At 40.6% G+C, this 26,708-nt stretch overlaps 1 long non-coding RNA gene across 1 annotated transcript in view; it reads right to left on the bottom strand.

The window, feature by feature from the left end:
* LOC134552379 (uncharacterized) overlaps positions 1 to 25,063 on the bottom strand; it is a 99,707-nt gene extending 74,644 nt beyond the window's left edge. The window contains exon 1 of the long non-coding RNA XR_010080848.1: positions 24,942 to 25,063. This is a non-coding gene — a long non-coding RNA (uncharacterized LOC134552379). The remainder of the gene's footprint in view (positions 1 to 24,941) is intronic.
* Between the last annotated feature and the right edge of the window lie 1,645 nt (positions 25,064 to 26,708).

Consider the following 26,708-nt stretch of genomic DNA (forward strand, 5'->3'; position numbering starts at 1 on the left):
AGTGATGAAAACTAACACAGCCTAGGAGAGGTGCCACAAACGGGCAGGTAAAGTTCCAGAAGGCAAATCTGTAAAACACACAGGAACTGAGACCCATCAGGGCCTAGGGCTGCAAGCTGACCTTTGCTTTTCCAACCCAACCATTCCTTCTGGATTGGGAGACAAAGGCATTTTGCAATAACTTTCTTTTCAATTACATTACCCCTTTACACTTTGCAATATAAAAATTAGGAGCACCTTGCTGATACAGGATAATTCCTTCTGTGAATCTGAGGTTTTGGCATTGTACTTTGAACAGCAACACCTGGGAGATCTGCATTAAAAAGTGTAGGAAAAACACAGTCCCTGGAGGGAGTTTAGACTGCAAATTACTGATGTGCTAATAAGATTCCTTATGTACAAACAGGAATAAAGAAATGAAGAATACAGGCAATTTCAGTAGGATACATACAGACAAAATTAAATAACGCTGTGGGAGTAATCCTCTATAAAAGACATACTTTGGGGCATTTTATTTTTCTCTGCTTAGTTAAATAAATGAATTGCCTAATAGAAAGACAGAGGGTTTTGTTTTTTGGTTTTTTTTTAATTTAACTAATGCTTCATTTTTTTAATTGCTTAAAGAGTCTAGTTTTACCAAAAATACCTATGCAATCAAAAATGCTGGAGCTATGAAAATTCATCCTCATACATTATTTTAGAAAGTTCTCCAGATAAGAACTTAAAATTGAAAGCTAAAAATATGAAAAATAAGGCAGGAATTGCTGCTTTTAATCCCTCTGAAACATGCTTTATGCCTAGAACTATCCAATGTACTTAAAACCTCAGGAAAAAAAAATCAGAGACCAAATTGTGTCTTTCTTAATCTGGTTTCTTAGTTCTGTTTTATTTTAGTTAATCAAGTCTGCTCATAATTAATTTTGGCCTTCTATCAAGAAAATCTATTTCTCTAAGAGCACATGGACTCAGGATACTGAACATATAAACCCATTTTTAGTTTTTTGTGGTATAGGGCAGAAACCTGTTTCCAATCTTCAGCAGAACAAATCCTAAAAATACTTAGTGTTTTACTTCTGAAGAGTATATTCTGTAGAAATAATGAGAAAAAAGGTCTATATTGATAACTAAGAGGAGTTTCGGACAAAAAAAAAAAAAAAAAGGAAAATAGAACAAAGGAAAAATCACACCCTGGGGTTAACACCAGATAGAATCTGATGCACAAGTTCAAGAGGGCAGGTTCACACAAAATTCTAAAAATCTGAGATGTTTCCTCTTGCTGTATTATCCAAAGTGTTCTCTCTTTCTACTTTTAAGTAACATCAATCATTTTCCTGCATTAAACATTAAAAAAAAAAAAAAAAAAAAAAAAAAAAAAAAAAAAAAAAAAACCATAAAAAATAAAAGACCAATTATGTTGTGGGGTTTTAATCAGCATAAGTGATTTAAGTCATCCATTGGCATCAGAGAGAAGAAAAACTAATAATTTACAGGGCCCTTCTTGTGATAATTTTTTCATTTTTTCACAAAGATTTTTTCTTTTCATTTTTTCACAGAGATTAAACCAGGAGTGATTGGGAAATTGGTGATATATTTCAGAACTACAGATGAGTTTTAATTTCTGAACTGATGTTTCAGTCACTGGCTGTGACATAAAATCCAACGTGTCACCCCGAAAAGCAGAAAGGAGTCTCTCTCATAAAAAACGTTTTCTTCTTTTTCCATATAATTTCAATTTTTACCTCTTTGGAACAGTGTAACAATGAGTGAGTATCTCTTATTTAATTGAAAGCTTAAAAAGAATGGGTACATTTTATACATTACATAAGTCAGAGCAAGAGATTAGAATTCCTCCCTACAAGAATTTTTTCCAATTTCCAAGGGCTTGAAAAGATGGAGTTTTCTAATATATAAAGTTCTTAGAAACTGACTTTGACAAAAGATTTTTTTTAACTTGGGATATTCCAGAAGACAAATAACTTTTAATATTGTAAGAAATTCAGTATAACTCAGCACACTAAACCATGGGCATATGGTCATTCATATAGGCTGCACTCTGCTGGTCTCAATGTACTTAGGACTGATGTCTGAGCATCTTCCCCCAATTTATTGAAAAAAAACCCCAAACATTTTTCCCCCTTTTTAAAAATAAACCAACAAAATTAAAAATCCTACTAATTACATTTAAGTACCTGGTAATATTTTCCTAATTATTTTCCACCTTCAGTCATTTGTAGCCTCATACCATTGCTATTAATGAGTCATAATAACAGTTTAAAACTGTATTAAAAGTGATTTCCTTTAGATGCAAGAGCTTCCATCCATGTGGACAGTTATTTGGTTATCCTGCGTAGAGCATTTCCTGAAAAATTGTATTTTTGGTTCTTCAACCAAATACTGCAAATCCTGCTTGTGCTTATTCTGCCTAATAAAGGGAAATTACCTTGGTGAAAGGAAGGCATCTTTGGCAGGAAACAGACTCAAAAGGCTTGCAAATATCACTTTTCTCTGAAAAAATGACTATGAAAATTCATAGCCTTGACTTAATGCTGGACTGAAGATTTTTTTTTCTTTCAACTCCCTCCCACAGCCAGGTTCTTTTTTTCCTCTTTTCTAGTCTCGGGAGCATCCTCCCATTTCAGCATCCTGCTCCTTTTACACCTCCCTCTTATTTTTTGGAGAAAAAAATATTAAAAACTGGGGAATAATGCAGCTATGCAGCAGTGGGATTTCAACAGCTACTACATGAAGGTGAAGAAACAGCAAGCAGGCAAGGAGCCAGAAGTGAAAAGGTTTAAGGATTTGCTAAAATCCTGCTCAGGATCAACTGCAGTTGGAGGAACAGGAGTTTCCAGGAGCTCTGGGGGGACCGGGAGCTGCCCATCCCCTGGGGGATGCTCCAGGGGCTTCCCGACAGCAAATCTTGGCAGAAGCCTGGAGGCAGCTCAGGAGCCTCACACAGAGATACAACTGCTCATTTTCTCCCTTGTCTGAGCTCAGTGTCCCTCTCCAGGAACGCTGAGAGCTCTCCCTGATCCCAGGCAGCATCAGCAGCCTCCCTGACACACCCTGGCTCCTGCACTGGAACTCGCTCCTCACTGGCTCTGCCTGTGCCTGGGATGGACAGGGACCTTATCCATCCTTAACCAGAATGAAACAGTGAAATGAAACTCCCCAAGGCTTCTCCAAAGAGGACAGCAGATTGAGGAAGCAGGAGAGGAAAGCTGGAGGTGCTAAAAGTGCCTCTCAGAAACACCAGCAGGATCTGGGTTTGTCTGCACAGTTGTTCAGAGGGATGAAACTCATGATTTTCCATTCTATTTTTCCATTCTATTACATAGCTTTAAGATGTGATTTTCTATGTAATTGAGAGATCCAAAAGCACCACATCACTGGTTCCAACAGAATTTAGGTCAAAACCATTCTTGACCACAACACCCATCACACCAACTAACACTCCTCTGCCTCCTGTGCTACAAGGCAGTGTAAACAGCGAGTAGCTACAATTAACAGAACACCCACACACGAGTTAATGTTTGGTTAACGTGGCACTGGAGCCGTAGATGATGTATTATAGAGACTATTGCTACAAAAACTCTGCACCGATCAATTTAAAATAACCTTGTAAAGCTTAATTGCTATCTTACATGAGTAATGAATTGAACAAATGTCACATCCCAGTAAAAGTGCCTTTTATCATAAATCAGTATTCCACATACAATAATTATCCCATTAATGCTGAATGAAATGCTTATTGAGTTTGTTTAGCATGCACTGTCAGTGGATAAAGTGACCAGGAATACCTAATAATTTTCTGACAGGCATATTCAGAAAAATATTACTTTGTAAGGGAAATGATAATTTATTGAAAAAGTACTATACAGAAGATAATTTAAACAGAAGCAAAAGTATAGTGCCCTGAATTCCCTTTAACATTTTCTGAGTTTAATAAATAAAAAATACACCAGCAAACTCCAGCATCTTCCTAAAGCAAGAAGGCTCAATGTTTCATTTTGGTTTAGTTCTGTCTTATGAGATAAAAAATGGAGCAGTTGCCAATTTATCTAACTTAAAAAGTCCAAGACTTGCCAAGTATGCTGTGATAAATAGTTTTAACTACCTTCTGCTCATATTTTATTATAGGACATGACAAAGGGATTTGTAGATTAAGTCTTCAACTTTATTTGTGGTACTTTGCAGAAGATAGATAAGAAGGGCACTTTAGAGGTTTAGCGTGAAAAATACAGTTAAAAAGGTAAACAAACAGCAGAACTGTACTTTACATTGAAAATATCTACGGGTTTAGAAAAGCCTTTAAAGACAGCTCAGTGTTGTTGCAACCACTGAGCAATGACCTAAATAACCACAATCTTCTTGCTTTCTGAAATTCATCTGTATAGATTCTGTCTACAGAGGCAGCCACGTGCAAGTACTCGACTGTCTCAGCCTGGGACTGTGAGGGAAGAAATCCTTTGCTATGACATGGAGAGGAAATGTAGACAAACACACAAATGTGCCAATAATCCAATTCAGTGAGCTCTGCACAGCTGGAACACTCCTAACACAGCCTCCCACTGCCACAACAAAGGGACGCCACCAAAGCTGCCATCTCCTCCTCCTCTTCGCTTCTCAAGCTCAAACCCATCACACACTTTTCTCGTGTGGGTTTCAGAGTGAGAACTCCTTTTCACATTTTTCTCTGAAAATCACTGTGACATGAGTCTTGGCCCTCACTGAACCAGTTTGCCTGCAGGCCACCACAAACCCTGCCACAGCCTCTTCTGACAACTTCACGCTGCCGTGACCAGTGAAAGAAACCCTGCATCTGTATTTGCCACCTTGGAAATTAAAGACTTTCCAGAAAGCTTAGGAAAGCTACAAGTGCTCCTCCTGGTTCATTAGCAATTTATGTGCACCAGTGATTACCACTATCATTAAGTCATTAGCATAAATCATTAGCATTACATGGTTCTTGCCCTCATCCTCTAGAGCACGTGAACGGATCCTGCATCATGACAGAAAGTTTCTTGAACTCTTTTATTATATTTTGCACAACGTATCAGGTAGGGAGGCACTTTTTACCTGCTATGGAGCAAATGGTGCCCAAGTTATTTGGCATCTTAATTTACATTTTACCTGTTACAAAGCAACTCTTCTCCCAGCATTTCAAAGCAGTGGTTCTAACCTGCCAGTTTTAACACTCCCATGTCCCAAAATTATGAGTCTGGAAATACATGATGATTGCAAGACAGGGAGAACAGTCAACAGTTTAATTATCATGTTATTCTCTCATCCTCATGACAGAAGCCTGGCAGTTCCTACAAAACCATCATGTAACAAACTACTGCTCCTGAATCAACCTGGATTTGAAAAACAGTGAAAAAACCTCAACATGTTTATGTAAACGTGGAAGGAAATGTAGATGGGATAGAAACTTGCTAAATATGAATCATCACAGGCTCTACCTCTGCTTACTGTTTCTGGCACTCAATATACTTTGCTCTTCCCTTATATATGCTTAGATCATTTTGAAACCTGTTTTATTTTACAAGATAAGTATCACTGTGATCTTATACATTACAAAATAAAAATATTTACTGGAAAAACATTAGACAAATGTTTTACTACAGTTCATTAAATTTTTAGGAAAAAAAACCAGGAAATTGCCCTGAAGACTAGTACTGCAAGAGCAGAGGAGAAAGGTCTATTTATACAGGACCCTGTGCAGAGGATGGAAACAGCCCCTCTGTCTCACCAGAACACATTTCCATTGCTGGTTTTCCCTGTTTTGCTTCATGGACCTCAGTGCTCTCTCAATAGTTATACTGCCAGCTCAGGCCATGGGTACAGGCAATCAAATATGATCATCCTTAAAATCCCCCAACATTGAACTTGCTGAAACAATTAAGTGATTGTGAACTACTGGCAAAATAACTCATCACCAGGAGATAGAGTCATTCTGAAAGATATTAGTCTGCTGATTGAAGCTCAGAAACCTCAGTGTTTGAACCTCAGTGCTAGCTCAGCTTCTGCAAGTCCCTTGTGCAGCAACATCACTGTTCTCACACCGTGTTTTCTTGTTGTTCTGTTAGAATCGTGACAACACACCAGACACAGCACCTGCTTCTCTCCCCACACTCACACACTTCATCTGAGGCACCATTAAAACCTTTTCCAGAATAAGCTACCACTACAAGAGACAATTTTTGTCTGGAGGTCTGGCTCTTGTGTCCACGTGTGTGTACGTGTCAATCTTCACCTGAATTACCTCTAGGAGAAACTGAAATGCTTTCCCTCTTAGCTTCATCTCCCATGTGATATCTGTGACATCTACTGGCAGAACTCCACAGAGGGCACATAGCTTTGCTTTTTTATTTCATATGAGAGTCTTTTCATAAAGGATCTTCTCCAACAGGTATTTATCGAATGTTGACAAGCTGATAAACTGATTATACCACTGCTCACCACAAAAGCTGATGATATTCCTTCTTCCACCTCACTGCTAAACAAAAAATAAAACAAAAAGGGGAAAACACCAACCTTTTTTTCCTTCCAGAGACAACCTGTAAATAATAAAATATCAAACATTTTTTCCTTTATGCATTTCTTTTCCAGACAGAACAATATTCTCTATGTGCTACTTTACATCTTGAAATCAAACAAGATATTTCTGTTTCTTGTTTTCTACTCATGTTTCCACACACTTCACAGATAAATCCTTAAATGTGGGACTAACACATTTCTTATCCTCCCACAATTTGTGGAACTTCTTAGAGCAGCCTTAGTTTGTGAGAATCTGTGTAAGAAGTCTCTGGGAAGAGTGTGAAAATGCTGGTCATGTTATGCCAAAGCTAATATTGCAATATACTGGCCACATTTATATGGCTACACCTAACCAATCTTCCTTCAGGCCCTTCCTGGCTGAACCATTAAAGAATAATATTTTATACTCTGTAACATTTTTAATGACAAGACTGAAATCGAGTCTATCACTTCAGGCTATGCTGCCCCTCAAAATGGGTGAAAATTCTGTTGAAACAACAAAAAATTTCCAGCTGATTCACACTAGAAAAACCAACTGTAAAACTCAAGAACAACAGAACTGCACAGAATCAATTAGGGTGGAAAAGGCCTCTAAAATTGCTGAGTGTAACCTCTAACCAATATGAGACCACAGCACTGAGTGCCACGTCCAGGCTCTCCTTAAACACCTCAAGGACTCCACAACCTCCCTGGGCAGCCCGTTCCAATGTCTAAACATCTTTCCTGAAATGAAATTCCTCCTCATGTCCAACCTAAACCTTCCCACTGCAGTCCACGTAAATATGAAATAACAGTGACCACTATCCTGTGCTGTAGGTTATACAGGAAGAAAGGAAAACCACAAGAGATTCAAGGTAATGCAAGACTAAAATGAGGAAGAGCACTGCTCATGAATGGATCAGCTGTAAAAGATAATAAAAAGAAGTGTTAAATTTAAGGACCAGAATTCAGATGGGTAGACAATACTGATAAAAACCTTGGAGGTAACACAACATGGAATCAATGCCTACTGTAAAGCAAAGGCTGTGCACCCCAGGCATACCCTGAGGATCTGCCCTCCACCTCCAAACAACCTTTGAGGGGGCTCCAGGCAGCACTCCTCCAAAACTGGGGGTTTTACCACATTTCCAGCCCTCAAAGCGTGGCCCTGGGCTGAATGGCTGCCCTGACATGCAGAGGCAAACACCAGGCCAAACAAAAAGGCAGCAGAGGCTGAGTCTGGAATTAGCCAAAAAAGCAAGGGAAGAACCAGAATTGCATCGCTTTGCAAGAGTTTGGAGGGCATAGCAAAGCTCACAGAACCACCTCCTGAGAGAACAAATCCTTCACAGAAGGAACTTCAGTGCTGGTGATATTGCAGCACAAAATGAATTGACTATTAGCCTTCAGCAAATGGGGTATTTATTATTTTTAAATCGTGCATTAGTGCTCAAGCAACAATGATATTTATATTGCACATCAAACCACAAGAGCAGAAAGTGGTGAGCTAAAACTGAGGACTTGGATTAGTGATCTTGTATGCCCTGAGGGAGCACGAGACCTAAACAGATGCACACATAAAGTAAATAAGATACAATGATACTGGGGAAATGATGCCAGCTGAGTCAGCAGGATGAAAACCCTGCTGCAGAGAAACGTCCAATGGACATCAGACTCCAATAGGAACAGACAGCTTGGGAACTGGAGAGATGTTATCAAAAGAGGGAGCAATGCTGAAACAGCAGCTAAGAACACCTCCAGGAAAAGCACTAATTCCTTCACAGCACAATGTCTAGAAAGCAGCACATGAAGCTCCTTGCAGAGCACTCAGTGAGAGCTGGCACACACCAGAATACACCATCCTGTTACATTTCTGTCTTCGGAAGTTCTCCTCAGAGAGCAAGCTGAAACATCAACATATCATGATTAAAAATTGCTGTTATCCTCATAAGCTTTTAAGTTGTAGATATTAACAAAGATGAAATGCTTATCTGTTCAAATAAGAAAGGGAATTTTGACCTTAGAGCATTAGTGTAAAAACAAAATGTGCTGTTTTGATATTTACAAGATGCCAGAATTAGCTGCAGTTCATAATCAGCCTCGTGGCATCCCTGCTTAAACAGCCCTCCACAAGTCCCTGTGGAGAAGGAGAGAAGGTAAAAAGCAAGAAAAAACAGTTACCAGTAGAGGATTTACAAACCAGACTTTAAAAAGCCCAAACTGAGAACTCAAGCTCTGTAGACAAAGGATTGATGAAGCCCAGACTAAGAGCAGGCTTTGCATTTATGTCAAACATTTCCCAAGGCCAGCTCAAAGCCCGTGATTGCCAGAGCTGCTGGGGAGGATGACTCCTGCTGTCCAGGGACCCCTGGAAGTGCCACGTGGATTAGGGAGAAAAAGCTGCTTTGCACAAACCACGTCTGTCCTGATTTGTCTGTGCACCCTCCCAGTTCTCTGATAAAATACAAGGCAGAGGAAGTTCACCTGGAGATGTTCTGGCCAGTGCTGCTGTCTGTGAGCCACTCACAGCTCAGGCACTGAGCAAAGCTGACAGGCAGCAAAGACTGGTTTTAACTAATCTCTGAGCCCTCAACAGCAGCAGGCAGCAGCAGCACGGTGAGCACTGCAGTGCCATCAGTGACTGGCTGTGCTCTGTGGGCTGCAGGAGGCCCTGACACCCACCAGGGACACCATTCACACCACAGCCAAGCTTTTTATTCAACATCTCCCAGCAAAACACCTGGCACAGCTCTGAGAGATTTCTAATTCTTATTTTATTCACCCCTGATTTCAGCAGCAAAGATCCTGCGTGCCTTTAGAGGAATATTAATGATGCAGCAGACCCAACCCTGAACCCTGTGAAAGCTATTACTGTTTGCTCAGAGTAACTGGGCTGATGCCAGCTCAGTTGATTATATCGCCTTTGTTTATTTCCCTGAAAACACGATGCTACAGTGAACCAGGGGATGTTAATGTATTTCCATGCCATGCTGCATTTGTTTTTATTGCCAGGACTCCTTACTTAATATAGCTGATACCTTCTTCGAGGCTGAGACATCTTAATGAGCTCGGCACATCCATGCACGGGGGCCACACCGAAGATCACTGCCTCGTGAGCAGTTTGCTGGGGAGGGCATGGATCACTTTCCAAACACTACTGCTGGCTGCAGACTAACTAATGCAGCTTTAACAAGCTAAAAACATCCTGCTGAAATGAATCTGTCATTACAAATAAGTAACAATAAAGTGGGCACACGGGGCATGTACTGAGGCTGTTATAAGGAGTGGGAATTAGCTTTGGTACCTGGCACAGAGGGTTTTGCAGGCAGGCTTTTATTCTGGCAATTTCAGTTGCTAGAGGAGACCTTACTGTCAACCTGATGCATCATAAGGCAAAATCCCTTCAGCACCCCAGGTTCATTAAATGGTACCACTAATAAGGCTGTGCCTGAGAGGAGTCCTGCTCACTGGAACCCCAGCACCCCGGGCACAGCCTCTGATCTCAGCCCTTAAAAGATCACACAGTGCCATGCCAGAGGAGCTCTGCCCTGCTGCCCTGCAGGGCTGCAGCTGGACCACGCACAGAGCTTTGGTCAGGACAGCAGGATGAGGGATGGGGCTCAGTCCCACCCAGCACTGCACAGAGCAGCACCAGATCTGCTGCCAGGTTTGACTGAACCCTGCACTCTGCAGCTCTGGGGCTCCTTCACAGGCAGGGGTGGAATTGTTACAGAAACATGCACATACACGTTAATGACAAGGTTCTTTTGCCTTCTCTGAGAATTCTTTAAATTCAAGCGTAACTAAAAGTACATCCAATGAAGCGCTGCTCTGTGCAGCCACAAAAACATAAACAGAGATCAGAACTGAAAGAGAGATCCCAACAGACCCATATTAAATACAACACCTCCTTCTGCTCTCAGTAACTTTCCACATTGATTTTCCAAGTGTTGCGAGGGGTTTTTTAGTAAAAATCCCCTTTCAGTGAGGGTCATACATGAAAGGAGTCAAAATCTGCTGCTGTTCAAGACCAGGTTGGACAGGGCTTGGAAGAACCTGGTCTAGTGGAAGGTGTCCCTGCCCACGGCAGAGGCTGGAATTACAGGAGTTTTCAGGTCCCTTCAAACACAAACCATTCTATGTTCCTATGAAACACAGATTTCTTTTTTTAAAAATGGAAGTTTGAGGTAATTGTGGGTGCTGCATCATTGCCTTTTCCTCACAGGACGTTCCTCAGGTACAATTTTCATGTCTCAGCTTCCTTCCCCACAATGGAAAAGGAACATTTCCCTTGACTGTGTATGAAGTTTGTCAGCTCTTTACTGTCATACAAAAATCAAACTGAAAAAAGCAAAATCTCCTTAAAGAATCTCACAGCATTTTTTATACACTCAAAATTATAAGCCTGCTGGCAGCTAAAATGTGGCCACAAAAGCAGCTGAGTCACAGAAAAACAGAATAAACACACCATGATTTATGGCTTTATGATTCACACCAGAAAAGCCACTGAGCTGTCTGGATGACTGCAATTTTCTCTTCCTTTCTCAACTTGGATTGCTCCCAATTAGAGCGAGGTATTTTAAGTGCTTTGAAAACTAATTCCTAAAAAAAAAAAAAAAAAAAAAAAAAAAAACACAACTGTAAGATGCAGACAGGACAAGATAAATCTGTTTGACTGTAAGGAAAAGGAGCTGAGCAGTGCTCAGGGACAGGGCAGTGACTCAGGAGTGCCAGGCTCTGTGAGCTGTCCCTGCCTGGCAGCAGCACTTCATAATCCAGGTGAGAAGCTGCTCCATCCACACTGACCTGTGCAGGCTGTGAGAAGACCTGAAAACTGATTAGATCCTGCTGCTCCTCCATCTCCCCCGGCCAGGCCAAGGGCTCTTGCTCAGCCATTTGTCCTGCACGGCCTCAGGAGGGTTTTCCAAGGGGCAGCAGCAGCAGATCCCTGCAGCAGCAGCTCTGCTCCCTCCCTCCCTGCTGCCTGTGGCTGCATTATGGATGCTGGCAGTGTAACCACGGCGTGCTCTCATCTTTCTGGGTGCTGCTTCTGACAGCAGCGTGCCAAAAAACAGAGAGATCAGGCCTTAAAGGTCAAGGAATATTATATGCATCATTTCAACCTATCATCAGCTCAAAAAAAAAAAACCTACGAACCACCAAAGCTCTTTTTCTTTAAGCTTGGCTTAGTCAAGGTTGACCTTCTTCTGGGGCTTATTAAGGAACGTTCATCTGTTTCACATTTCCAGTTCTTGTAGAAAAATACAAAATGCTAAAAAAAAAAGTTTGAATCCATATACATGCTTGAACTTAGTAGCACCACACTTCACAGAAACATTAAATTAGCCAAGTCCTTCCTCCAGCATCCCTTCCAGTGGCAGACTAAAGAACAATGCTGTGAAATGGCTCTTTTTAATATTCTTGCTCACCTGCAGCATCACTGTGAGCAGTGCTGGTAAACAAGGAAAGGGACAGTCCAAAGGCAGTCCTGTGCCCAGGACTGTGCTCTCTCCTCCACAAGCAGAATGGAAATCAAAAACGGCCCCATCTTCCCCACAGCTCTGCATCCTACCTTGCACAGACATGAAATTATGCTCCTATTTTCCTGACCCCAACAACCCAATCTGAAAACTGAAGAAGAAACTCCCTTTCATCTAAAAAACCCAAAAAAGTATTGGTAGGATTTCTCCATTTGGGGATATTCAGCAGTGTGGACAGTGTACTACACAATACTTTCTGTCAACAACACCAGATGTGTTTCTAGTAGAAATAATTGGCTGAATATTTATTTATTGACATTTCAGATGACTGAACACTTTATCTCTTGGTCTTAATCATCATTTGTACAATTTGCTGTCTGAGTGAAGATCAAGGACCTTACCCGACCTCTTTTTAGAGGTATCAGCAGTGTTTATTGACAGATTGGAATCCTGAATATGATTATGGAACATGGACATGTGGAATATGAAACTTCAGCTGAATTAATATGGCATAACTATAACTAAATAGCAGCAAAAGATTCTGGTTTGGGTCAGTATGAAACACTTGCAGAAAGGAAATAAGCACATAGCTAAATCTACACCAAATTATCAATTTATAACCACTTGAACCCTCAATGCATCAATTATTCCTGCAGTATGTATTTCTGAACTCCAGCTCCAGTCTCTAAAATGCTTCCAGCGAATGGAGGATTTTTCTCTGCCACAGCCTTGGGCCAGTTGTGGACAGGTAATTCACAACAGCCTGTTCCTCTGGCCTGGGCACTGCGAGCACGGCTGAAAGGCCAAAGAAAATAACTCCAAGGACCAACATTTAATGCACATGGCCAGAGAAGGAACCGTTCATCACTTAAATTGTTCCACAGACCATCCTCTGTTCCTTCGGCTGCAGACAGGGCCGTGCTCATAGAGAGCAAATTTAAAGATCAGGGTTCTTGACATGGTAGATTAGGCTCTCCTTCCATGCATTCTGCTTGCTGTGTAATTTGATCATTAACAATCTTTGTGCCACTTCCAGAAGAATGTCATTAATGTCTTTTAAAGGCAACCTTTTTTCTCTCCTGAAATAAAAACCTTTTCAGGTTATTTTTTTAAAACACAAATTTTCTGCCTGCTAGTATTAGTAATATATTAATTATTTAACGGAAATAAATGTATCTGTTAATGTGTTTAATTAAGCATACAAAGCTCTTTATTTGATGTTATTTGTATTTAAGATTTCGTGTTTTCCCTGAAGTATTTATTATCCAAGGCATGATTTTTCTAATCTTAGACATACTCTTGGACTGAAGTACTATTTTATATCAGCATTTCTCAGCTGCTTTTATCATGAATAAATATATTACAAACCATGTTAATGAGCTGTTTAGTATTCATATATTGGACTGCTCCTCATTTTATATGGAAATGCCACTATAAAAATTCTAAGAATACTAGTTTTATGTGCACGATAATGATGAGATTCAAAGCAAATAAGGAGGAGAAAATCTGTGGTGGCAGTGAATATGAAATGGATTAGTGCATCATCAATATGCTTTACATTGGTATAAAATTATTAAGCAGGTAATTAAGTAGGATCAATGGCACTGTTTGTTTTGGGGGTAATGTTTTAACCATTTTAGATGTGTCATCTTTAAGAATTTAATTTCACACTTTAATGATCTCCTTGTAATTTCCTCCTCCTGCCATGAAGTCACACAGGGTACGCACGACATCCACTGCAGATCAAGGAGGGGCTCGGGTGGAAGGCCAGGCCAAAGCCACCGTGAAGGAGGATGAGAACAAGGCAAATGAAATGATTTTGTAAATACAAAGGTGGTTCATTTCAGCTGACCTCATTCATCAGGCACATTCAGATCCCTGGGATTGTTAGCAGGGAAGAAGTTCTATGGTTATTTGCAGAAACTGCAGCTTTGACCTGCCTGACCTCAGAGACAACTCCAGTGCAGCCAAACAGAAATGAGACTTGGTGTTCAAGGAGTCTAATGAGTAAAACCACAGCCCTCAGTACACCTACATCTGCATGCAGAAATTAAAAACAAAATACAAACCCCAGCTTTGGGTAAAGAGGAGAGAGAAGATTATGCTCTGCCTTGGGACAGCAAACTTACTACTGGTTACTGAATAAAAACCCAACTGTGAAAATAAGGCTGCTGCTAAACTGAAATGTCTCGTTTCGAACTCAGACTCACAACTCAATGGAACAAAGTCTTTGTTATTATGGAAAACACAGTGTGTGAACGTGTTCCCTTATTAATTTCATATGCTGGACAAAGCCCACACTGACCCTGGCGCCAGCTCACTGCATGTCCTCCTGCCCAGGGGTGACAGCACAGCCAGGGGTGACAGCACAGCCAGGGGTGACAGCACAGCCAGGGGTGACAGCATCAGCTGGGACTGGAAAGGGTTTGGAAGGTGGAGACAAACCCATTGAAAGGCTAAGTGACAACAGCTGCTATTCTTTCTATGAAAGACAGTCAGATTTCAGTAGAGAATAATGTGGTTTTTACTTTGTTATTGAACCAAACAGGTGTTATACTATGTAACTGCTCTCTTCATAGCAGAGCAGATATCCATTATTTATACTATTCATTATTTGGACCTGGTTTTTTGTACCTGAGCTCGTTGGCTTCAGGTTACACAGCACACTTGTAAATGAAGCTACATCTTGCAAAAAGAGGAGAACCACCTCAGACAACTTCAGCCTAAATAGTTTAAAAATTGCCTCAGAGATCAATAGCCTGGTGCAGAAGCAGAGCAAAGAAAATAAGAGTGAGTTAGAAAATGCCATCACAATATTCTCCACAGCCTGAGCACAAAGGCAGCAAGAGACACTCCTTGTAGCCCTGGCCTATTTATGAATGCTTAGCAAGTGATGGGAGGAGAAGGAAAACTTCAGAGGTGATTTTATTATACTATGAAAAAATAGGCTTCTCCCCACACTCCTAGATTTTGTTACAACAGTTAAATAATAAAAAAATAAGCTTATCACATCTCTGAAATAACTCATGTTATTGCATACCTACCATTAACAGCTACACCTGTGCCTTTAACAAGTTTATAAATGGCAGGTGGTAAAAATAAATTTAGCATTCTCTGTGAAGAAGTAAAAACAGAAATTTGGGTCCAGTCCTGTAAATGGATGCTCTCATGAGTAAAACTAACTTGAAATTACCTCCTATCCCAATTTTTGAACACAGTTTCAGACTGGTTTCTGAAGGCACAGCTCACAGTCCCCCAAAGTGGTTGCCCATGCACGCTGATGCACCTTTGAATAATGTCCCATGAAGGTGTTTGGCAACACAGGGCTGAAAATGTTTCCTCTGCACAGCTCAGTTCTCCCAGAACTAGCTGGGCATGAGTAAGAGCTGCTAAAACATGGACTCCCTGGATTAGATCTGTACATTTGTAACTTCAGGAATTAAATCCTTATTAAATCTCAATTAATTTGAAATTATTTTTTATCTTTTCCTTTTCTGCTTTAGTAAGCTCCAGTCCTCTGTCATGGTTATGCACTGCTCTTTGTGAGCAGAGGTTTTAGTCTTGCACTGTTTCTTCATCCATGGAAAAGTGCCCTCTTTGCTGACTAAAACTGCTGTGCCTGTCATCACTAAAAACGTATATAAACTCTTACTTTAAATCACAGCCCTATTTTCAAAAAGAGCAATTTTACTTTTCTTCCAGAAATTCATCTGCTTGCTGATGAGAGCTGTGTTCATTGGTAATTTTGAAGGAGAAGAAAAATGATTATTACTCTGGCAATTTCGAGCGATAAATAAGGATTCCATCCAGCCCTCTATTTAAGTCCATGACATTTCTCCCAGTGTAGGATCTACAGGCCAGATGTATCATTATAATTATAAACATTTGTAATGAGCCTCAGTGCAATTGGGTGAAGTAGCATCACCTCAGATAAAAATCTTTCAACAAGCCATTCCATACCCAAGATTGCTGTAATTTATAAATCCCTGCATTATCAAAAATTACCTTTTGATGTCATCAGAGCCAAGAAGGGGTTTGATGATGCTATATACTTGTGTTTTCTCCTAAATATGTTTCTACATTTTATCAATGTCTAATCAACACACAATGCTGGGATCCAGCAATTTTTCCACTTCCCTTATACCAGAGCTATTCCTGGCAGAGAAAGCCTCAATGAGAGCCTCAATGAGAGCCTAAAAATCGACACCCTCACAATCAGCTCTGAGATCTGGCTGAAATACCCTGCAAAAGGTGCATTCCTCATTTCCCAAAATATTCCCTTTTCCTGATGCTGCCTCTTGAACCACAGCAGCATCACAGGACAGCAAGGCACAAAGGAGTGTTAATGGGAAGATAAAAACTGAGACAGAAAATGAACGAGTGGGTTTGGGTATCAGCAAAACTGATGAGGCCTATGAGAAGGGAAAGGGAACCTGTTGACAATGATGAGAGAGGAAAAATAAAGGAAAACAGAAAATGAAAAATAGTTTTCATAGCAATTTTAATAGTTTGTCAGCAGAACTTGGAAAAAAAAGCAAGAAAAGTGTGAAAGTAATGAATAAAGCAACAGCAAGGATTAGGGAGAAACAAAATACTGTGTGAAAATGCAGTGCTACAGTGAAAGGGCTCAACGGATGTACAGAAAGCCCTGAGAGATTTGCAAGGACATAAATATGAAAGAGGAGAAAAGAAAATAAAAAATAAAACTGTTGTTAAACAGAACACAAATTAAATGGCTTGTAAAGAAATGTGCAGAGAAATGGGGACTAAATTATCAGAAAAGGTTTCTAAAAGAAGCCCAAACACACACGCAGGCTGCAACCTCACATCTCTGCTCCCTCCCTTGCCCAGTGACCAATTCCTGCCCCATCTGGAGGCACTTTCTGCCCCAGTGATCTCGGAGGTGCCTTGGGGTAAATCTCACTTGGGGCAAATGCTGTCAAGAGGTCAATTCCAAAAAAGAAAAACTAAAGCCATTAGGCTGGGCTTAACAGCCAGCACAACCTCAGCAAAGACAAACCATGCCCTGACTTTCCATCTCTTCTCTCCCCATGTGCAATTCTTTTTTAGGGTTTTTTTGGGGGGTAATTTGTAGCTTAGCTATGAAAATAAAATTGTTTTGGGTTAAAAAACTTAAAAACAAAGTCTTCTTCAAAGTATGAATTACTTTTATAGCTTTTCCAAAAGACTGATCTTTTAATTTTCTTTTCTTATGAGTATACATCCCATTAGATCTGCTTCTGTGTAGGAACTGCAATTTTAGCAAGCAATTAATCCATAAATGAGCTATTTCAGAGTTTTAGGTATTGGGCATCACCCTTCAAAGGCTCTGTGCTGGCCTTGGATTACATCTCCATGTTTCCACAGACCTCAAAAGAAGCTCATTTTGCAGGCAGTCATTTAACTGAATTCCCCATAAATCACTTTGGAAAATCGTGCTCAGGATAATCAGGTGCAGGCAAAAAGAAGAAGGCAGTATTTCTAATAACTGTGTCACTGAGAGGTACAGTGACCTTTACATCCTTCAACACTGAACTTCTTGTTGCTTACTTTATTCCAAAGGAAAACATGCAGCCAGAGAGCCACAGAAATTACACTTATTTGATCGCCAGGGCTGCTGAGTTTCTGTGCAGTAACAGGTCCATGATTCCTCCCCATGTAGATCTCATCTTTGACACCGACTAGAAAACTTGTGGTTTTGACACCATCAACCCCCCAAATTCATAATTAAAGATTCTGAATATTTTGCACCATGTGCAAAGGCAAAATCAAATCTAATTTTATGCATTATGCTGCATTTTATGTACTCGGTGACAAATCCTAGCACTCTATTGAATAGAAGTGAAAATCTTTTATACAGATACTCTTATTATGCATTGAAAGCATTTAAAAAACAAAGGAATTCTTCTTTCTTAATCTTTTTGTGCATCACACAAATCTTCTGCTATATGTTTGCAAGGCAAGAATTGTTCCTAGCACACCAGAAATGAGCTCACCTTACCAAAACCATTTGCCTACAGTAAGACTTAATGTAAGTGTTTACATTGGCAAGGTATAAATAACTGTTTAAATAGCTGCATATGTAACACACCAACTTCAGAGTGATAATAAAATTCTGAGTCTTCAGCTACTATTTCAGGTAATTGTATTTGGCTGGAACAGGTTTAGGTGTTTGGACTATGTAAAGGACAATGCTGAAGAACTTTCAGACTGGAAACCAAAGTGAAATGAATACAGAGAAGAGAAAATAAACTAGGGAAAAAAATACCTGAAAAAGCACCAAATGTAACTGAGTATTTTCACTCTTTAAAATGCTTTAAAGAAAATTAGCAGAAGCAAGTAATTCTATTCCCTGTCAAATCCCAATGTACACGTGAGTGTAGCAGAGCACTTGTAAATAATCATTTAAGAATAGAAGTGGCCCATTAGTTCATGAAGCTGCAGAGGGCCATGCTGCTGTTGCCAGCCCTTCAGAGCTGAGGCAGCAGTGCCTGACTCACCAGGAATGAGAATCTCTACATTTCTGATTCAAGCACAGACTCACACCTTGCTCTTCCAAGATCTTTATGTTCAGCCTGCTGTAAATTTTAGTTCCCACGGTGGTACATGACACTGTCTAATCCCACCAAGTATTTAAAGCCACTCCCCCTGAAAAAAGTGAATAAACTAATTTATGCAGAGAAGGCAGTGATGGGACAAAGCGCTTATGCCTCAGAAGTTGCATTAGAGCCCATTGGGAAATTATAAAAAAGGAATTGCCTCTGAAAGCTCTCTGGAGACTCAGCAGCACTGCCTAAATGCTGGCTGGAAGTAAATGCAGCAGCATCAAAGTTATCCCCTGGCCCAAGGCAAGCACTCCCAGCAGCCAAAGCTGGGGAGCCCAGAGGGAAGAGGAGCAGAGTCAGGGGAGTGAAATGCAGAAACATCCTCCAAGAACGAGCCCCCTCAGGATGGCACCTGGGACCATCAGGAGCAGCCCAAACACCGCAGTGGGACAGGCTGAGCTCCTGCACACTGATGGCAGTGCAGGACTGCTCTCAAGGGGGTGCTTCCCTGCAACCTTAGAGCACCATGGACACCCATCCTTCCCAGACTGATAGCTCTAATTCCCCATTAACCAACAGCAGCAATCCCATCACACCAGCAAAACCATTTCCTGGAGAGACTGAGCTCTCTAGCTTCCCAAAAGAAAAAGTAAGGAGACAAAAAAATCTCAGTCACAAAGATATTTTCCAGCAGACAGCAGCAAACTACCTGGATGGGATAAAGCACAGCACCCTGACAGACTACATGCCAGTAAATAGGATGGCAAAGGCTCCAGCCAGAATAAAAATGCCTTTATAAGTCTTTTCTTTGCCAGTGTTCACCAACCACAGCAGCTTTTTCCCAGGGTAATCTGCGAGAAGAACCACATTAAGAAGCATGTTTTGTTTCAGGTCTGTAAAACAGTATCAGGAAAGTTAATACTCCTTCAAAACATTCATCTTGTTCTGTCAGGAACACTCCTCACCAGCTAACATAAAAGCTGGCAACATTGTATTGCTGCATTAAGCATTTAACTTAATTTTATGTAAACTAGCAGCAGTTTGATAAAATTTGTTGACATTTGTCATTTTGTTGTGGTTCATTTCCTGTAACAGCTTTAGAAGTTTTACACTACTGATAGGAACAATCCTGCTGCAGAGAGAAAAGGGGAGTACCCATCTCAAAGCAGGTTAAGTTACTATCTGGCCAGTAAGAAGTTTAAATATCTTGCTCAAAATAGGTGTAAAAAGGTATTTTGTATACCAGATTCCTTGTTCAATGATAACTACACACACCAAAGTCATACAGAGTGAAAACACAGGACCACATTGACCACATTTCCCCCTCGTGTCCAGTGTTTCCTTCATTTACCTTTAGCAGCCTCATGGCAGTGCACCTTCAATGTATGCACATTATTTATTGAGCTGGGATTTTCCAAAGCTACTAAAGAGTGGTTTGGGATCCCAGCTTCTATTGAATTTCAATGAATCTACTCATAAAAGAATTAGGAGCTTTAGGAAATTTTATCTTTATTGTTTCATACCACAAGAGCAACATTGCATCCAATTATCTTATCCTTTGCTGGTAAAAGAACTACAACAGAGGTACCCAATTAACAATTTTTAAGCTTCTGAAACTAGTCTCCCATAATTAGCACCCAGAGAATGAAAGGCACACTTTTAGCAAACAAAGGGAGAGTCAAGCTTTTAAACAAGGCACTTCTGCTTGCTGCATTTCTTTTGCTCTTCCAACTTCAGTTTAATCATGATTATAGACACTGACAGTTCCTAAAATCCCAGGGGAAGATAATTATCAGAAATAATTTCAACATGTTACAATAAGGGTTCATCTCCTCAAACTTCCAGAGACAGGACCATTCAGATTTGATGATTTATTAATGGCAACCAGAGTTGCTCCAACGCAGGGCTAGTCAGCCACAAATAAATTGTGTGGGTGGAGGTATGCAGACAGTATTTGGTTAACATTTAGGAAAGCCCAAATACCAGATCATCAGTGTCAGGATCACGAACAAAGGGCAGTTGAGGACAATAGAAGAGAGAAGAATTGCAGACTGGCTGTGAGGAGTGAAATGCTTTCAGGATTTTGTTTTTCAGGATAAATGAGCGTCAAACACTTTTGGGCTTGGCAGCTCCTTTCAGAGCTGTTAATGGGGGATGTGACACTGTAGGGTTTTGTCCCCTCTCAGGGGTTACTCATGGCATCCAAGCAGTCCTTGGGGTCATAGATGGTTCTGATGATGGTTCTGTGCTGCTGCAGAGCTCTGCTGCCTGTTCTGCCACAGGGGGATACGAAAGGAGCTCAGGGGAACCTCCCTCATTGCAGACCTCGTGTCTCTCCTCACTGATGACTACCAGGCACTGTTGAAGCCCCTTCCCCTGCTCCATGGCTGGGAGACAAGCAGCAGCCTTGGCTGGAAGTGCTGCACCCAGCATTACAATACCCAAACATCATCAGTGTGCGCAGTTTCAAAAAGCAGCTACAGAAATTAAGCAACTTCTCTCCCTGCTCCTTTGTTTCACCTCGCCCTGGCAGAACACATTGTGACAGAGAGGCACTGGTGAGCTGAGATCTGGAAACAATGTGCAGGCTCGGTGAGTTCTAAGGCTGCAAACACAGAAAAAGCCTTAAGTACTAAATGGAAGGAGTAATTTGCCAATGCACCTTTTAGATCTCAGCTCCGTTAGTAGGAGGCTGAGGAGAAGAGCAGGTAATAGCACATCACATCAAATATTTGTCTGGTTTCAGAAACCATGGTATTCCTTGGGTGTGGCTTACCTAGGATGAATATGTTATTGAGAGGTACAGTTGTGGAAAACAAAACACACAGGTACCTAAAAAAAAAGTTACTAACTGGATTTCTAATATATAAAAATTTAGTGAAGTTCTCTACTTACAGTTGCTGAGATAGGCAACTACTTACAGCTTAGGACCAACACTAGTAGCAAGAATGGTATAATAAGGCAAAAAATCCAATCAAAACACCAAAAATAAAACAAACAAACAAAAAATCACCACTGAAGTCATGCCCAAGAAAAGGAGTATTACATTGATGTTTCTAGGCAGTAACTGCCTACAGCTGGCAGTAGTGGAATAAGTTGATGATACCAATATACAAACTGTTGTCAAAGTTATGTTTTTAAACTCTGTGCTTTTCAACAATGGATTGGAGTTTTGTAATTGTCTCACCAAAATCACATGTCAGGTGAGTCTGCAGGCAGACATTTTATTTTTCCTTTTAACAGAAAGGCCATCTGAACATTTGCATCAACCTCCAGACTCCCAGCTATCTGTAAAAGCCAAAGTGTCTGGCCAGATTCTGGGCTGGCTGATAAAGTTCTATTGATTTTGAGAGCTTGATGATTTAGCCGACTGAAGAACCCAGCATCATCTGATTAGATTGAGTAAATTGATTTTTGAATCCCGACTATTTGCAAAAAAACCCTGAACAACCGAGAGACCACCCAAGAAAGCATAAAAATTACTTGGTCAAAAGTGTTATGAATATGTGGGGGGTTTTTTTCAAAAAAATCAATTTTCTCATGAACAACTCTGGAACAGAAAAGCAACAGAATTTGTTCATTAAATTATTCATTATAAATTACTGACCCAGGTTCCTTGGTACTGCAAAAAAAGAGAATTTTCAGACAGCAAGAAGAACTACAGCTGCTGAGAGAAGACAACACAAGTGTAGGTGCTGTAGGAGTTCACCTCTGGTTTTCCAAAGCTGTTTGTGAGACCATTTAGAGGAAGGTGGAAGCAGAAAGGGAACAGATTGGTGCTGGAACCTTTCTGCTGACTGCAAACACCACAGAGACAGAGCCAGGACACCTCCAGCACACCACTGAAAGCCCAGGGAACCTGTGCCTGCACAGAGCCCTGCCAGAGCCTTTGGGTTTCACACACTGAATTCAACAATAACTAAGGATGTCACCATTTCCCCCTCTGCTGTCCCATCCCAGATCTCCTTACAAACACTAATAAAGGATTGTAGGTGGGTTCCTGAGGAAATTAGTTGATACAGGCACATCCTGTGTGTCTGTGCAGACAAATAATTTCCAGGTTCTATTGCAACTCTTGGTTAAAAAGACGCCAGGAGACTGCTCACAAAGATATTTAGCTCCTCTAGGTTTTCTGTAAATAGATGCTTGAGCAATGAGACTAATAAGACTTCTCATATTCTCACCATGGGAAAAGCTGCAGCTTGAGAATTTCTCTGTTTTTCTGCACTTTGAAATCCCCACAGGAGAGAAGTTAAGAACTTCCACTTGCAGGAAAAGCTTTGATCAATGCTTGCACATTATTAGAACCCAGAAAACCCTATTACTAGGCACAAATCCACAGAAAATCAATCAAAATCCATTTGTTTACGGCTATAGGAACAACTAGCAATATCTGTCAGGCTACACCAAATAATTCATCATACGTAAGTCAAAAAAAAAGCTGACAAATTCATCTAAAACAAACAGACACAAGGCTCAGTGCACAAAAACTGAATGTGCTGTGTCCCTGGCACTAGCACCAGGGATCAAATACATCATAAGAATATTTTTAATGTAATTTATAAGTTCCTACAGACACTGCAGTGCAAAGTATCAGCAGGAAAATTCAGAAGCATCATATTCATTTAAATGAGAAACAACTTACCTGATGAAGCCAGAGTAGGCACACACATTTCAGAAATTTGACAGCAAATTGTGCTGACTAAAAAATACAGAACCATTTGTGCAAAACAGAATTGTGAGCAATTATGTAACAAAATTTCACCAATGCCCCAGCGCTGTGGCTTGGGTCTCACTCAGCCCTGGGCTGGGTTGCACTGGGAGAGGGCAGCAAACCTAAGGCAATTATTACCTCAGCCCACACACCTCATTAACCAAAGGGCCATGGAAGCTGGAAAAGAGTCAAGATTCCAGCATCTTCCTTCTCTAGAACCAGAAAAGCCACGGTGCTGACCCCTGCCTTTGGTTTAGGACAGCCTAAGGAAAGCATCTGACAAGAACTGCTCACATTTGCAAAGGGGAAGGGGTTTCTGAGAGGAGCATGCTGGTTGGTGTTAGAGAAGTGTAGACTGTTTGCCACTCCTTCCCTTTTCTTCAAGCCATCAAAAAACTCCAAATGTCATGTTTTTAACACACCACAACTTTAAATGGCATTGCTGAACACAGGTCTTACAAAGCAGTGCAATAACCACACAAAGCCCTCAAGAGAAAAATACCTGGGCATCCAGCAAGCTGTTGGACTTGGAACTACAAAGTGAATATCATGAAACAAGTGAAAAACTCTGTGTGTGACCATTTGTGTGCTCCCATTTCAATATTCATTAGATTGAGAAACTTTTCCCTGCACATATTAACGCTGTGCTTGAAAACACATCAGAGAAGAGGGTACCCAACCAGCAGTGCAGTAACAAAACCCCTGCTGTACCCAACACCTCCCATGCAGGATTCTGCTGCTGCTGAGAGTCCCAAAGTGTGTGGAAGGTGGATAATCAGAGCACCCTCCACAGCCCCCAGGCAATTTTCTGATCAGCTGCAGAGCAGCAAGGCTGCAATCAGCACCGCCAGACAGAAATGGCTCCCAGACATCTTGAGCTTCTGCCCCTCATTTTAAAGATTAGACTCCTAAATACTGTCTGATGTTTGATATTTTCTTTTCTTTGAGCAGCAAACCCCATTTCCAGCCTTCCTGATTGTCAGCGTTGCTTTGATACAAAATACATGGTTCTCCTCTTACATTAAATGATTATCCCAGGGATAAAACCAGGAAATTCCCTCATTTTCCTCAGAACACAGGAAACAAGGGAACATTAAGATTTAATAACACCTCATCAGTAGTCTACAAGGCTGATAAGAAAGAAGTCTGTAAGGTTGCTGCTCTGGTGTTCAAAAGCTTTTAGCCACATTAAAAAAATCAACAAGGTCTTCACTATAATTAAATATGTTTTATTAAAGTTTTCCATCACCTTCCTTTCTTTGCTTATTTCCCCCTCATAGCTCTCACATCGTCTTTCATTCCTCCCTTTGATGTTGGTATGCTTTTTATATCTGTATTGAAAATATTTTGCACTCCTCTCTAGATGCATTTAGAGGAGCACATTTGCCTCTCCCCTCTCAGCCCATCGCCAGCTCGGGGAGAGCAGAGGGCATAAATGCTCCAGTGGCAGAGCTCATTACAGAGAGGCACAAGAACAAAACACCTTCCTTCCATCTCATCCATTCCTTCTGTCTCCCACCTACACAAAGATTCTAACCTGCTCCCCTGGCAGGATTCATAAATCCCCTCATACGGGATTCATAAACCAAAATGGAATCAGCCCTTTCAGTTGTGCAGTCAGCGAGAATGAAAACTGCAGTTTAAAGGGAGATAAAATCCAAGAGTGGCTCCTCCTTTACTTACAGGTGTCTAAGGACTCATCAGAATCGTCGGGACAGTCGGGCTCCCCGTCACACAGCCAGTGCCAGGATACACAAGTGACACCATCGTGGCACAGGAACTCCCCTACGTCACACAAGGGGTGCTCTTCTGGAAATGAGAATGGGTTACAGTGAAATGGTTGAAGGGGAAGGGAAAAAGAAATAAAAAAATGGCACAATGAAAATCAAAAGTGAAAATGAAATGATTCAGAGAGCAAAAATCAAAGCAAATGATAGGAGCAATATGAAAATGTAGTGGTGCCTGATACCCTCACTCAGGGAACTCCAACATCCAGCTGAGGGTTGGAGGGAGCTGCCCATCACCCTTCCAACCTGACAGGAACAACATCGCCATGATCTACTCTTACAGAATAAAATGTTAAGAAAAATCTGCATTTTTCTAAATATTTCACCATGAAGTAGCTTTACTCACTAGGTAGAAACCAACAAGTTTTAATGTCATGTTATCAGTAGGGAGGTTTCCGACTCATCTCTCCTGCCACAGAAAATATTTTTAAATTGTTTCAAATAATCAGATTTTCAAGGTTGTATTTCTGTAAGCGAAGTTCCACTTAAAGACACATATCTATTTTCACCTATTTCCTTAGACACATTTTAATGACCAAATCCTTCCTCCATTTTCTATAAAAATTATATTTCATGTGACGAATGTGCAAACAAAGAATTGAAAGTCAACACTGGGGCACCTTGAAAACAATGGCTTTTAAAAGAGGGCAATTCTGGAAGTTTGGCACACCCACACTATCTGCTGCATTCAACCACCATGGGCTGATGTCCTTGAGATCTAGAGTTAATTAACTCCAGACTATTCCATCATTATTCAATGTAAAACTATTCTAATATTAATTAAAGCTCACAAAACCTCCGTGCAATATATTATATTCATTTTATCAATATATAAATTACAGTAGTGTCTTCCACAAGGTTACATTGCAGATTGCTGGGAAAAGGTTTCCTCATTATTCTTCCTCTGGCACAAGAGAGAAATAACTTCACTGGAGTCAATACTGCCACAAGGAAATAAAACCAAGTATAAAGAAGGAGATAATCCACTTGTAGATATCTCCATTGGCTTAGCTCCTCCCAAAGCCATGGGATGTATTCTTAATGAAGGAAAAAACAAGAATACTTTATTATTAAAGTTATCATTTAATCACTTCCTGTTTGCAGGCCTCATTTCTGAGGTCAGGTTCTCAACTACTGATGCCATTTAATTTTACAACAAGCCAAATTTACAACTACTATGTAGATAGATTTCACATTTCTTAAAATAAGTGTATCACAACTTCTTTTAAGCCTGCAAGAATGAAAGGATTTTTGTTGTATCTTAATTCCCTCCCCTCAACAGCAAAAATGAGCAAGTGTATAATTAAGAGTGTAAGTTTACACGGAGCAGTTTTGCTCAAAGCTTTCAGGGAGATGATTAAAGGCCTTGCTTTGATAGCACATCTTGAAAAACCATCCTAGAAGTCAGAAAGAGGGAGAGAGTTTGGCAAGTTTTAGCATTTCAAAGGTGTAGAGCAGTATGAGAAACACACAGAAGAACTCAGTAATATTTGGTTTTAGAGTGTTCTTGAAATCCATCACACATTTCTGCTTTCACTACAGGATGAACTGTAATTTTCTGTGTATTGCACATCTGCTTCCAACAGGCCTGGGAATACTAAAACTAGCATTGCCAAATATGTTCACTTATTTATTCAGTTCTGCAATGATTATTCAGCAGAGC

The sequence above is a fragment of the Prinia subflava genome, chromosome 6 (genome assembly GCF_021018805.1).
Source record: "Prinia subflava isolate CZ2003 ecotype Zambia chromosome 6, Cam_Psub_1.2, whole genome shotgun sequence".
In the NCBI taxonomy this organism is placed as follows: Eukaryota; Metazoa; Chordata; class Aves; order Passeriformes; family Cisticolidae; genus Prinia; species Prinia subflava.